Source organism: Leptodactylus fuscus, chromosome 6 (assembly GCF_031893055.1).
Source record: "Leptodactylus fuscus isolate aLepFus1 chromosome 6, aLepFus1.hap2, whole genome shotgun sequence".
Classification (NCBI taxonomy): Eukaryota; Metazoa; Chordata; class Amphibia; order Anura; family Leptodactylidae; genus Leptodactylus; species Leptodactylus fuscus.
The window spans coordinates 180,417,746-180,432,158 of NC_134270.1; the positions used below are offsets into that span (position 1 = coordinate 180,417,746).

The following is a 14,413-nucleotide window of genomic DNA, read 5'->3' on the forward strand; positions in this document are numbered from 1 at the left end:
GGATGAGGTCAGAGCTATATGGAGGGGACAGGATGTGGATGAGGTCAGAGATATATGGAGGGGACAGGTGAGGATGAGGTCAGAGATATATGGAGGGGACAGGTGAGGATGAGGTCAGAGATATATGGAGGGGACAGGTGTGGATGAGGTCATAGATATATGGAGAGGACAGGTGAGGTTGAGGTCAGAGATATATGGAGAGGACAGGTGTGGATGAGGTCAGAGATATATGGAGGGGACAGGTTGTGGATGAGGTCAGAGTTATATGGAGGGGACAGGTGAGGATGAGGTCATAGATATATGGAGAGGACAGGTGAGGTTGAGGTCAGAGATATATGGAGAGGACAGGTGTGGATGAGGTCAGAGATATATGGAGGGGACAGGTTGTGGATGAGGTCAGAGATATATGGAGGGGACAGGTGAGGTCAGAGATATATGGAGGGGACAGGTGTGGATGAGGTCAGAGATATATGGAGAGGACAGGTGAGGTCAGAGATATATGGAGGGGACAGGTGTGGATGAGGTCAGAGATATATGGAGGGGACAGGTGAGAATGAGGTCAGAGATATATGGAGAGGACAGGTGAGGATGAGGTTACAGATATATGGAGGGGACAGGTGAGGATGAGGTCATAGATATATGGAGGGGACAGGTGAGGTTGAGGTCAGAGATATATGGAGAGGACAGGTGAGGTTGAGGTCAGAGATATATGGACAGGACAGGTGAGAATGAGGTCAGAGATATATGGAGGGGACAGGTTGTGGATGAGGTCAGAGATATATGGAGGGGACAGGTGAGGTCAGAGATATATGGAGGGGACAGGTGAGGATGAGGTCAGAGATATATGGAGGGGACAGGTGTGGATGAGGTCAGAGATATATGTAGGGGACAGGTGAGGATGAGGTCAGAGATATATGGAGGGGACAGGTTGTGGATGAGGTCAGAGATATATGGAGGGGACAGGTGAGGTCAGAGATATATGGAGGGGACAGGTGAGGATGAGGTCAGAGATATATGGAGGGGACAGGTGTGGATGAGGTCAGAGATATATGTAGGGGACAGGTGAGGATGAGGTCAGAGATATATGGAGGGGACAGCTGAGGTCAGAGATATATGGAGGGGACAGGTGAGAATGAGGTCAGAGATATATGGAGAGGACAGGTGAGGATGAGGTTACAGATATATGGAGGGGACAGGTGAGGATGAGGTCATAGATATATGGAGGGGACAGGTGAGGATGAGGTCAGAGATATATGGAGGGGAGAGGAGTGGATGAGGTCATAGATATATGGAGAGGACAGGTGAGGTTGAGGTCAGAGATATATGGAGATGACAGGTGTGGATGAGGTCAGAGATATATGGAGGGGACAGGTTGTGGATGAGGTCAGAGATATATGGAGGGGACAGGTGAGGATGAGGTCATAGATATATGGAGTGGACAGGTGAGGTTGAGGTCAGAGATATATGGAGAGGACAGGTGTGGATGAGGTCAGAGATATATGGAGGGGACAGGTTGTGGATGAGGTCAGAGATATATGGAGGGGACAGGTGAGGTCAGAGATATATGGAGGGGACAGGTGTGGATGAGGTCAGAGATATATGGAGGGGACAGGTGAGGTCAGAGATATATGGAGGGGACAGGTGTGGATGAGGTCAGAGATATATGGAGGGGACAGGTTGTGGATGAGGTCAGAGATATATGGAGGGGACAGGTGAGAATGAGGTCAGAGATATATGGAGAGGACAGGTGAGGATGAGGTTACAGATATATGGAGGGGACAGGTGAGGATGAGGTCATAGATATATGGAGGGGACAGGTGAGGTTGAGGTCAGAGATATATGGAGGGGACAGGTGAGGATGAGGTCAGAGATATATGGAGGGGACAGGTGAGGATGAGGTCAGAGATATATGGAGGAGACAGATGAGGATGAGGTCAGAGATATATGGAGAGGACAGGTGTGGATGAGGTCAGAGATATATGGAGGGGACAGGTGTGGATAAGGTCAGAGCAATATGGAGGGGACAGGTTGTGGATGAGGTCAGAGATATATGGAGGGGACAGGTGAGGATGAGGTCAGAGATATATGGAGGGGACAGGTGAGGATGAGGTCAGAGATATATGGAGGGGACAGGTGTGGATGAGGTCAGAGATATATGGAGGGGACAGGTGAGGTCAGAGATATATGGAGGGGATAGGTGTGGATGAGGTCAGAGATATATGGAGGGGACAGGTGAGGTCAGAGATATATGGAGGGGACAGGTGTGGATGAGGTCAGAGATATATGGAGGGGACAGGTGAGGTCAGAGATATATGGAGGGGACAGGTGTGGATGAGGTCAGAGATATATGGAGGGGACAGGTGAGAATGAGGTCAGAGATATATGGAGAGGACAGGTGAGCATGAGGTTACAGATATATGGAGGGGACAGGTGAGGATGAGGTCATAGATACATGGAGGGGACAGGTGAGGTTGAGGTCAGAGATATATGGAGAGGACAGGTGTGGATGAGGTCAGAGATATATGGAGGGGACAGGTGTGGATGAGGTCAGAGATATATGGAGGGGACAGGTGAGGATGAGGTCAGAGATATATGGAGGGGACAGCTGAGGTCAGAGATATATGGAGGGGACAGGTGTGGATGAGGTCAGAGATATATGGAGGGGACAGGTGAGAATGAGGTCAGAAATATATGGAGAGGACAGGTGAGGATGAGGTTACAGATATATGGAGGGGACAGGTGTGGATGAGGTCAGAGATATATGGAGGGGACAGGTGAGAATGAGGTCAGAGATATATGGAGAGGATGAGGTTACAGATATATGGAGGGGACAGGTGAGGATGAGGTCATAGATATATGGAGGGGACAGGTGAGGTTGAGGTCAGAGATATATGGAGAGGACAGGTGAGGTTGAGGTCAGAGATATATGGAGAGGACAGGTGTGGATGACGTCAGAGATATATGGAGGGGACAGGTTGTGGATTAGGTCAGAGATATATGGAGGGGACAGGTGAGAATGAGATCAGAGATATATGGAGGGGACAGGTTGTGGATGAGGTCAGAGATATATGGAGGGGACAGGTGAGGATGAGGTCAGAGATATATGGAGGGGACAGGTTGTGGATGAGGTCAGAGATATATGGAGGGGACAGGTGAGAATGAGGTCAGAGATATATGGAGAGGATGAGGTTACAGATATATGGAGGGGACAGGTTGTGGATGAGGTCAGAGATATATGGAGGGGACAGGTGAGGATGAGGTCAGAGATATATGGAGGGGACAGGTGTGGATGAGGTCAGAGATATATGGAGGGGACAGGTTGTGGATGAGGTCAGAGATATATGGAGGGGACAGGTGAGAATGAGATCAGAGATATATGGAGGGGACAGGTGAGGATGAGGTCAGAGATATATGGAGGAGACAGATGAGGATGAGGTCAGAGATATATGGAGAGGACAGGTGTGGATGAGGTCAGAGATATATGGAGGGGAAAGGTGTGGATGAGGTCAGAGCTATATGGAGGGGACAGGATGTGGATGAGGTCAGAGATATATGGAGGGGACAGGTGAGGATGAGGTCAGAGATATATGGAGGGGACAGGTGAGGATGAGGTCAGAGATATATGGAGGGGACAGGTGTGGATGAGGTCATAGATATATGGAGAGGACAGGTGAGGTTGAGGTCAGAGATATATGGAGAGGACAGGTGTGGATGAGGTCAGAGATATATGGAGGGGACAGGTTGTGGATGAGGTCAGAGTTATATGGAGGGGACAGGTGAGGATGAGGTCATAGATATATGGAGAGGACAGGTGAGGTTGAGGTCAGAGATATATGGAGAGGACAGGTGTGGATGAGGTCAGAGATATATGGAGGGGACAGGTTGTGGATGAGGTCAGAGATATATGGAGGGGACAGGTGAGGTCAGAGATATATGGAGGGGACAGGTGTGGATGAGGTCAGAGATATATGGAGGGGACAGGTGAGGTCAGAGATATATGGAGGGGACAGGTGTGGATGAGGTCAGAGATATATGGAGGGGACAGGTGAGAATGAGGTCAGAGATATATGGAGAGGACAGGTGAGGATGAGGTTACAGATATATGGAGGGGACAGGTGAGGATGAGGTCATAGATATATGGAGGGGACAGGTGAGGTTGAGGTCAGAGATATATGGAGAGGACAGGTGAGGTTGAGGTCAGAGATATATGGACAGGACAGGTGTGGATGAGGTCAGAGATATATGGAGGGGACAGGTTGTGGATGAGGTCAGAGATATATGGAGGGGACAGGTGAGAATGAGGTCAGAGATATATGGAGGGGACAGGTTGTGGATGAGGTCAGAGATATATGGAGGGGACAGGTGAGGTCAGAGATATATGGAGGGGACAGGTGAGGATGAGGTCAGAGATATATGGAGGGGACAGGTGTGGATGAGGTCAGAGATATATGTAGGGGACAGGTGAGGATGAGGTCAGAGATATATGGAGGGGACAGCTGAGGTCAGAGATATATGGAGGGGACAGGTGTGGATGAGGTCAGAGATATATGGAGGGGACAGGTGAGAATGAGGTCAGAGATATATGGAGAGGACAGGTGAGGATGAGGTTACAGATATATGGAGGGGACAGGTGAGGATGAGGTCATAGATATATGGAGGGGACAGGTGAGGATGAGGTCAGAGATATATGGAGAGGACAGGTGTGGATGAGGTCAGAGATACATGGAGGGGACAGGTTGTGGATGAGGTCAGAGATATATGGAGGGGACAGGTGAGGATGAGGTCAGAGATATATGGAGGGGACAGGTGAGGATGAGGTCAGAGATATATGGAGGGGAAAGGTGTGGATGAGGTCAGAGCTATATGGAGGGGACAGGTTGTGGATGAGGTCAGAGATATATGGAGGGGACAGGAGTGGATGAGGTCATAGATATATGGAGAGGACAGGTGAGGTTGAGGTCAGAGATATATGGAGGGGACAGGTTGTGGATGAGGTCAGAGATATATGGAGGGGACAGGAGTGGATGAGGTCATAGATATATGGAGAGGACAGGTGTGGATGAGGTCAGAGATATATGGAGGGGACAGGTTGTGGATGAGGTCAGAGATATATGGAGGGGACAGGTGAGGTCAGAGATATATGGAGGGGACAGGTGTGGATGAGGTCAGAGATATATGGAGGGGACAGGTGAGGTCAGAGATATATGGAGGGGACAGGTGTGGATGAGGTCAGAGATATATGGAGGGGACAGGTTGTGGATGAGGTCAGAGATATATGGAGGGGACAGTTGAGGATGAGGTCAGAGATATATGGAGGGGACAGGTGAGAATGAGGTCAGAGATATATGGAGAGGACAGGTGAGGATGAGGTTACAGATATATGGAGGGGACAGGTGAGGATGAGGTCATAGATATATGGAGGGGACAGGTGAGGTTGAGGTCAGAGATATATGGAGGGGACAGGTGAGGATGAGGTCAGAGATATATGGAGGGGACAGGTGAGGATGAGGTCAGAGATATATGGAGGAGACAGATGAGGATGAGGTCAGAGATATATGGAGAGGACAGGTGTGGATGAGGTCAGAGATATATGGAGGGGAAAGGTGTGGATAAGGTCAGAGCTATATGGAGGGGACAGGTTGTGGATGAGGTCAGAGATATATGGAGGGGACAGGTGAGGATGAGGTCAGAGATATATGGAGGGGACAGGTGAGGATGAGGTCAGAGATATATGGAGGGGACAGGTGTGGATGAGGTCAGAGATATATGGAGGGGACAGGTGAGGTCAGAGATATATGGAGGGGATAGGTGTGGATGAGGTCAGAGATATATGGAGGGGACAGGTGAGGTCAGAGATATATGGAGGGGACAGGTGTGGATGAGGTCAGAGATATATGGAGGGGACAGGTGAGGTCAGAGATATATGGAGGGGACAGGTGTGGATGAGGTCAGAGATATATGGAGGGGACAGGTGAGAATGAGGTCAGAGATATATGGAGAGGACAGGTGAGGATGAGGTTACAGATATATGGAGGGGACAGGTGAGGATGAGGTCATAGATACATGGAGGGGACAGGTGAGGTTGAGGTCAGAGATATATGGAGAGGAAAGGTGTGGATGAGGTCAGAGATATATGGAGGGGACAGGTTGTGGATGAGGTCAGAGATATATGGAGGGGGCAGGTGAGGATGAGATCAGAGATATATGGAGGGGACAGGTTGTGGATGAGATCAGAGATATATGGAGGGGACAGGTGAGGATGAGATCAGAGATATATGGAGGGGACAGGTGTGGATGAGGTCAGAGATATATGGAGGGGACAGGTGAGGATGAGGTCAGAGATATATGGAGGGGACAGCTGAGGTCAGAGATATATGGAGGGGACAGGTGTGGATGAGGTCAGAGATATATGGAGGGGACAGGTGAGAATGAGGTCAGAAATATATGGAGAGGACAGGTGAGGATGAGGTTACAGATATATGGAGGGGACAGGTGAGGATGAGGTCATAGATATATGGAGGGGACAGGTGAGGATAAGGTCAGAGATATATGGAAAGGACAGGTGTGGATGAGGTCAGAGATACATGGAGGGGGCAGGTTGTGGATGAGGTCAGAGATATATGGAGGGGACAGGTGAGGATGAGGTCAGAGATATATGGAGGGGACAGGTGAGAATGAGGTCAGAGATATATGGAGAGGACAGGTGTGGATGAGGTCAGAGATATATGGAGGGGACAGGTTGTGGATGAGGTCAGAGATATATGGAGGGGACAGGTGAGGTCAGAGATATATGGAGGGGACAGGTGTGGATGAGGTTACAGATATATGGAGGGGACAGGTGAGGATGAGGTCATAGATATATGGAGGGGACAGGTGAGGTTGAGGTCAGAGATATATTGAGAGGACAGGTGAGGTTGAGGTCAGAGATATATGGAGAGGACAGGTGTGGATGACGTCAGAGATATATGGAGGGGACAGGTTGTGGATGAGGTCAGAGATATATGGAGGGGACAGGTCAGAATGAGATCAGAGATATATGGAGGGGACAGGTTGTGGATGAGGTCAGAGATATATGGAGGGGACAGGTGAGGATGAGGTCAGAGATATATGGAGGGGACAGGTGTGGATGAGGTCAGAGATATATGGAGGGGACAGGTGAGAATGAGATCAGAGATATATGGAGGGGACAGGTGAGGATGAGGTCAGAGATATATGGAGGAGACAGATGAGGATGAGGTCAGAGATATATGGAGAGGACAGGTGTGGATGAGGTCAGAGATATATGGAGGGGAAAGGTGTGGATGAGGTCAGAGCTATATGGAGGGGACAGGATGTGGATGAGGTCAGAGATATATGGAGGGGACAGGTGAGGATGAGGTCAGAGATATATGGAGGGGACAGGTGAGGATGAGGTCAGAGATATATGGAGGGGACAGGTGTGGATGAGGTCATAGATATATGGAGAGGACAGGTGAGGTTGAGGTCAGAGATATATGGAGAGGACAGGTGTGGATGAGGTCAGAGATATATGGAGGGGACAGGTTGTGGATGAGGTCAGAGTTATATGGAGGGGACAGGTGAGGATGAGGTCATAGATATATGGAGAGGACAGGTGAGGTTGAGGTCAGAGATATATGGAGAGGACAGGTGTGGATGAGGTCAGAGATATATGGAGGGGACAGGTTGTGGATGAGGTCAGAGATATATGGAGGGGACAGGTGAGGTCAGAGATATATGGAGGGGACAGGTGTGGATGAGGTCAGAGATATATGGAGAGGACAGGTGAGGTCAGAGATATATGGAGGGGACAGGTGTGGATGAGGTCAGAGATATATGGAGGGGACAGGTGAGAATGAGGTCAGAGATATATGGAGAGGACAGGTGAGGATGAGGTTACAGATATATGGAGGGGACAGGTGAGGATGAGGTCATAGATATATGGAGGGGACAGGTGAGGTTGAGGTCAGAGATATATGGAGAGGACAGGTGAGGTTGAGGTCAGAGATATATGGACAGGACAGGTGAGAATGAGGTCAGAGATATATGGAGGGGACAGGTTGTGGATGAGGTCAGAGATATATGGAGGGGACAGGTGAGGTCAGAGATATATGGAGGGGACAGGTGAGGATGAGGTCAGAGATATATGGAGGGGACAGGTGTGGATGAGGTCAGAGATATATGTAGGGGACAGGTGAGGATGAGGTCAGAGATATATGGAGGGGACAGGTTGTGGATGAGGTCAGAGATATATGGAGGGGACAGGTGAGGTCAGAGATATATGGAGGGGACAGGTGAGGATGAGGTCAGAGATATATGGAGGGGACAGGTGTGGATGAGGTCAGAGATATATGTAGGGGACAGGTGAGGATGAGGTCAGAGATATATGGAGGGGACAGCTGAGGTCAGAGATATATGGAGGGGACAGGTGAGAATGAGGTCAGAGATATATGGAGAGGACAGGTGAGGATGAGGTTACAGATATATGGAGGGGACAGGTGAGGATGAGGTCATAGATATATGGAGGGGACAGGTGAGGATGAGGTCAGAGATATATGGAGGGGAGAGGAGTGGATGAGGTCATAGATATATGGAGAGGACAGGTGAGGTTGAGGTCAGAGATATATGGAGATGACAGGTGTGGATGAGGTCAGAGATATATGGAGGGGACAGGTTGTGGATGAGGTCAGAGATATATGGAGGGGACAGGTGAGGATGAGGTCATAGATATATGGAGAGGACAGGTGAGGTTGAGGTCAGAGATATATGGAGAGGACAGGTGTGGATGAGGTCAGAGATATATGGAGGGGACAGGTTGTGGATGAGGTCAGAGATATATGGAGGGGACAGGTGAGGTCAGAGATATATGGAGGGGACAGGTGTGGATGAGGTCAGAGATATATGGAGGGGACAGGTGAGGTCAGAGATATATGGAGGGGACAGGTGTGGATGAGGTCAGAGATATATGGAGGGGACAGGTTGTGGATGAGGTCAGAGATATATGGAGGGGACAGGTGAGAATGAGGTCAGAGATATATGGAGAGGACAGGTGAGGATGAGGTTACAGATATATGGAGGGGACAGGTGAGGATGAGGTCATAGATATATGGAGGGGACAGGTGAGGTTGAGGTCAGAGATATATGGAGGGGAAAGGTGAGGATGAGGTCAGAGATATATGGAGGGGACAGGTGAGGATGAGGTCAGAGATATATGGAGGAGACAGATGAGGATGAGGTCAGAGATATATGGAGAGGACAGGTGTGGATGAGGTCAGAGATATATGGAGGGGACAGGTGTGGATAAGGTCAGAGCAATATGGAGGGGACAGGTTGTGGATGAGGTCAGAGATATATGGAGGGGACAGGTGAGGATGAGGTCAGAGATATATGGAGGGGACAGGTGAGGATGAGGTCAGAGATATATGGAGGGGACAGGTGTGGATGAGGTCAGAGATATATGGAGGGGACAGGTGAGGTCAGAGATATATGGAGGGGATAGGTGTGGATGAGGTCAGAGATATATGGAGGGGACAGGTGAGGTCAGAGATATATGGAGGGGACAGGTGTGGATGAGGTCAGAGATATATGGAGGGGACAGGTGAGGTCAGAGATATATGGAGGGGACAGGTGTGGATGAGGTCAGAGATATATGGAGGGGACAGGTGAGAATGAGGTCAGAGATATATGGAGAGGACAGGTGAGCATGAGGTTACAGATATATGGAGGGGACAGGTGAGGATGAGGTCATAGATACATGGAGGGGACAGGTGAGGTTGAGGTCAGAGATATATGGAGAGGACAGGTGTGGATGAGGTCAGAGATATATGGAGGGGACAGGTTGTGGATGAGGTCAGAGATATATGGAGGGGACAGGTGAGGATGAGATCAGAGATATATGGAGGGGACAGGTTGTGGATGAGATCAGAGATATATGGAGGGGACAGGTGAGGATGAGATCAGAGATATATGGAGGGGACAGGTGTGGATGAGGTCAGAGATATATGGAGGGGACAGGTGAGGATGAGGTCAGAGATATATGGAGGGGACAGCTGAGATCAGAGATATATGGAGGGGACAGGTGTGGATGAGGTCAGAGATATATGGAGGGGACAGGTGAGAATGAGGTCAGAAATATATGGAGAGGACAGGTGAGGATGAGGTTACAGATATATGGAGGGGACAGGTGAGGATGAGGTCATAGATATATGGAGGGGACAGGTGAGGATGAGGTCAGAGATATATGGAGAGGACAGGTGTGGATGAGGTCAGAGATACATGGAGGGGACAGGTTGTGGATGAGGTCAGAGATATATGGAGGGGACAGGTGAGGATGAGGTCAGAGATATATGGAGGGGACAGATGAGGATGAGGTCAGAGATATATGGAGAGGACAGGTGTGGATGAGGTCAGAGATATATGGAGGGGAAAGGTGTGGATGAGGTCAGAGCTATATGGAGGGGACAGGTTGTGGATGAGGTCAGAGATATATGGAGGGGACAGGTGTGGATGAGGTCATAGATATATGGAGAGGACAGGTGAGGTTTAGGTCAGAGATATATGGAGAGGACAGGTGTGGATGAGGTCAGAGATATATGGAGGGGACAGGTTGTGGATGAGGTCAGAGATATATGGAGGAGACAGGTGAGGATGAGGTCAGAGATATATGGAGGGGACAGGTGAGGATGAGGTCATAGATATATGGAGGGGACAGGTGAGGATGAGGTCATAGATATATGGAGAGGACAGGTGAGGTTGAGGTCAGAGATATATGGAGAGGACAGGTGTGGATGAGGTCAGAGATATATGGAGGGGACAGGTTGTGGATGAGGTCAGAGATATATGGAGGGGACAGGTGAGGTCAGAGATATATGGAGGGGACAGGTGTGGATGAGGTCAGAGATATATGGAGGGGACAGGTGAGGTCAGAGATATATGGAGGGGACAGGTGTGGATGAGGTCAGAGATATATGGAGGGGACAGGTGAGAATGAGGTCAGAGATATATGGAGAGGACAGGTGAGGATGAGGTTACAGATATATGGAGGGGACAGGTGAGGATGAGGTCATAGATATATGGAGGGGACAGGTGAGGTTGAGGTCAGAGATATATGGAGAGGAAAGGTGAGGTTGAGGTCAGAGATATATGGAGAGGACAGGTGTGGATGAGGTCAGAGATATATGGAGGGGACAGGTGAGGTCAGAGATATATGGAGGGGACAGGTTGTGGATGAGGTCAGAGATATATGGAGGGGACAGGTGAGAATGAGGTCAGAGATATATGGAGAGGACAGGTGTGGATGAGGTCAGAGATATATGGAGGGGACAGGTTGTGGATGAGGTCAGAGATATATGGAGGGGACAGGTGAGAATGAGATCAGAGATATATGGAGGGGACAGGTTGTGGATGAGGTCAGAGATATATTGAGGGGACAGGTGAGGATGAGGTCAGAGATATATGGAGGGGACAGGTGTGGATGAGGTCAGAGATATATGGAGGGGACAGGTGAGGATGAGGTCAGAGATATATGGAGGGGACAGCTGAGGTCAGAGATATATGGAGGGGACAGGTGTGGATGAGGTCAGAGATATATGGAGGGGACAGGTGAGAATGAGGTCAGAGATATATGGAGAGGACAGGTGAGGATGAGGTTACAGATATATGGAGGGGACAGGTGAGGATGAGGTCATAGATATATGGAGGGGACAGGTGTGGATGAGGTCAGAGATATATGGAGGGGACAGGTGAGGTCAGAGATATATGGAGGGGACAGGCGTGGATGAGGTCAGAGATATATAAAGGGGACAGGTGAGAATGAGGTCAGAGATATATGGAGAGGACAGGTGAGGATGAGGTTACAGATATATGGAGGGGACAGGTGAGGATGAGGTCATAGATATATGGAGGGGACAGGTGAGGTTGAGGTCAGAGATATATGGAGAGGACAGGTGAGGTTGAGGTCAGAGATATATGGAGAGGACAGGTGTGGATGAGGTCAGAGATATATGGAGGGGACAGGTTGTGGATGAGGTCAGAGATATATGGAGGGGACAGGTGAGAATGAGATCAGAGATATATGGAGGGGACAGGTTGTGGATGAGGTCAGAGATATATGGAGGGGACAGGTGAGGATGAGGTCAGAGATATATGGAGGGGACAGGTGTGGATGAGGTCAGAGATATATGGAGGGGACAGGTGAGGATGAGGTCAGAGATATATGGAGGGGACAGCTGAGGTCAGAGATATATGGAGGGGACAGGTGTGGATGAGGTCAGAGATATATGGAGGGGACAGGTGAGAATGAGGTCAGAGATATATGGAGAGGACAGGTGAGGATGAGGTTACAGATATTTGGAGGGGACAGGTGAGGATGAGGTCATAGATATATGGAGGGGACAGGTGAGGATGAGGTCAGAGATATATGGAGAGGACAGGTGTGGATGAGGTCAGAGATACATGGAGGGGACAGGTTGTGGATGAGGTCAGAGATATATGGAGGGGACAGGTGAGGATGAGGTCAGAGATATATGGAGGAGACAGATGAGGATGAGGTCAGAGATATATGGAGAGGACAGGTGAGGATGAGGTCAGAGATATATGGAGGAGACAGATGAGGATGAGGTCAGAGATATATGGAGAGGACAGGTGTGGATGAGGTCAGAGATATATGGAGGGGACAGGTGAGGATGAGGTCAGAGATATATGGAGGGGACAGGTGAGGATGAGGTCAGAGATATATGGAGGGGACAGGTGTGGATGAGGTCATAGATATATGGAGAGGACAGGTGAGGTTGAGGTCAGAGATATATGGAGAGGACAGGTGTGGATGAGGTCAGAGATATATGGAGGGGACAGTTTGTGGATGAGGTCAGAGATATATGGAGGGGACAGGTGAGGATGAGGTCATAGATATATGGAGAGGACAGGTGAGGTTGAGGTCAGAGATATATGGAGAGGACAGGTGTGGATGAGGTCAGAGATATATGGAGGGGACAGGTTGTGGATGAGGTCAGAGATATATGGAGGGGACAGGTGAGGTCAGAGATATATGGAGGGGACAGGTGTGGATGAGGTCAGAGATATATGGAGGGGACAGGTGAGGTCAGAGATATATGGAGGGGACAGGTGTGGATGAGGTCAGAGATATATGGAGGGGACAGGTGAGAATGAGGTCAGAGATATATGGAGAGGACAGGTGAGGATGAGGTTACAGATATATGGAGGGGACAGGTGAGGATGAGGTCATAGATATATGGAGGGGACAGGTGAGGTTGAGGTCAGAGATATATGGAGAGGACAGGTGAGGTTGAGGTCAGAGATATATGGAGAGGACAGGTGTGGATGAGGTCAGAGATATATGGAGGGGACAGGTTGTGGATGAGGTCAGAGATATATGGAGGGGACAGGTGAGAATGAGGTCAGAGATATATGGAGGGGACAGGTTGTGGATGAGGTCAGAGATATATGGAGGGGACAGGTGAGGTCAGAGATATATGGAGGGGGCAGGTGTGGATTAGGTCAGAGATATATGGAGGGGACAGGTGAGGATGAGGTCAGAGATATATGGAGGGGACAGGTGAGATCAGAGATATATGGAGGGGACAGGTGTGGATGAGGTCAGAGATATATGGAGGGGACAGGTGAGGTCAGAGATATATGGAGGGGACAGGTGTGGATGAGGTCAGAGATATATGGAGAGGACAGGTGTGGATGAGGTCAGATATATATGGAGGGGACAGGTTGTGGATGAGGTCAGAGATATATGGAGGGGACAGGTGAGAATGAGGTCAGAGATATATGGAGGGGAAAGGTTGTGGATGAGGTCAGAGATATATGGAGGGGACAGGTGAGGATGAGGTCAGAGATATATGGAGGGGACAGGTGTGGATGAGGTCAGAGATATATGGAGGGGACAGGTGAGGTCAGAGATATATGGAGGGGACAGGTGTGGATGAGGTCAGAGATATATGGAGGGGACAGGTGAGAATGAGGTCAGAGATATATGGAGAGGACAGGTGAGGATGAGGTTACAGATACATGGAGGGGACAGGTTGTGGATGAGGTCAGAGATATATGGAGGGGACAGGTGAGGATGAGGTCAGAGATATATGGAGGGGACAGATGAGGATGAGGTCAGAGATATATGGAGAGGACAGGTGTGGATGAGGTCAGAGCTATATGGAGGGGACAGGTTGTGGATGAGGTCAGAGATATATGGAGGGGACAGGTGAGGATGAGGTCAGAGATATATGGAGGGGACAGGTGTGGATGAGGTCAGATATATATGGATGGGACAGGTTGTGGATGAGGTCAGAGATATATGGAGGGGACAGGTGAGAATGAGGTCAGAGATATATGGAGGGGACAGGTTGTGGATGAGGTCAGAGATATATGGAGGGGACAGGTGAGGATGAGGTCA

At 49.6% G+C, this 14,413-nt stretch overlaps 1 long non-coding RNA gene across 1 annotated transcript; it reads left to right on the forward strand.

Annotated features, from left to right (window-relative positions):
• Positions 1–7,736: 7,736 nt before the first annotated feature.
• LOC142209920 (uncharacterized) lies at positions 7,737–12,592 on the forward strand. Its single transcript, XR_012716980.1, has 3 exons — positions 7,737–7,758; positions 8,612–8,646; positions 12,546–12,592. It is a non-coding gene; the product is annotated as an uncharacterized LOC142209920 (long non-coding RNA).
• The last annotated feature ends 1,821 nt before the right edge of the window (positions 12,593–14,413 follow it).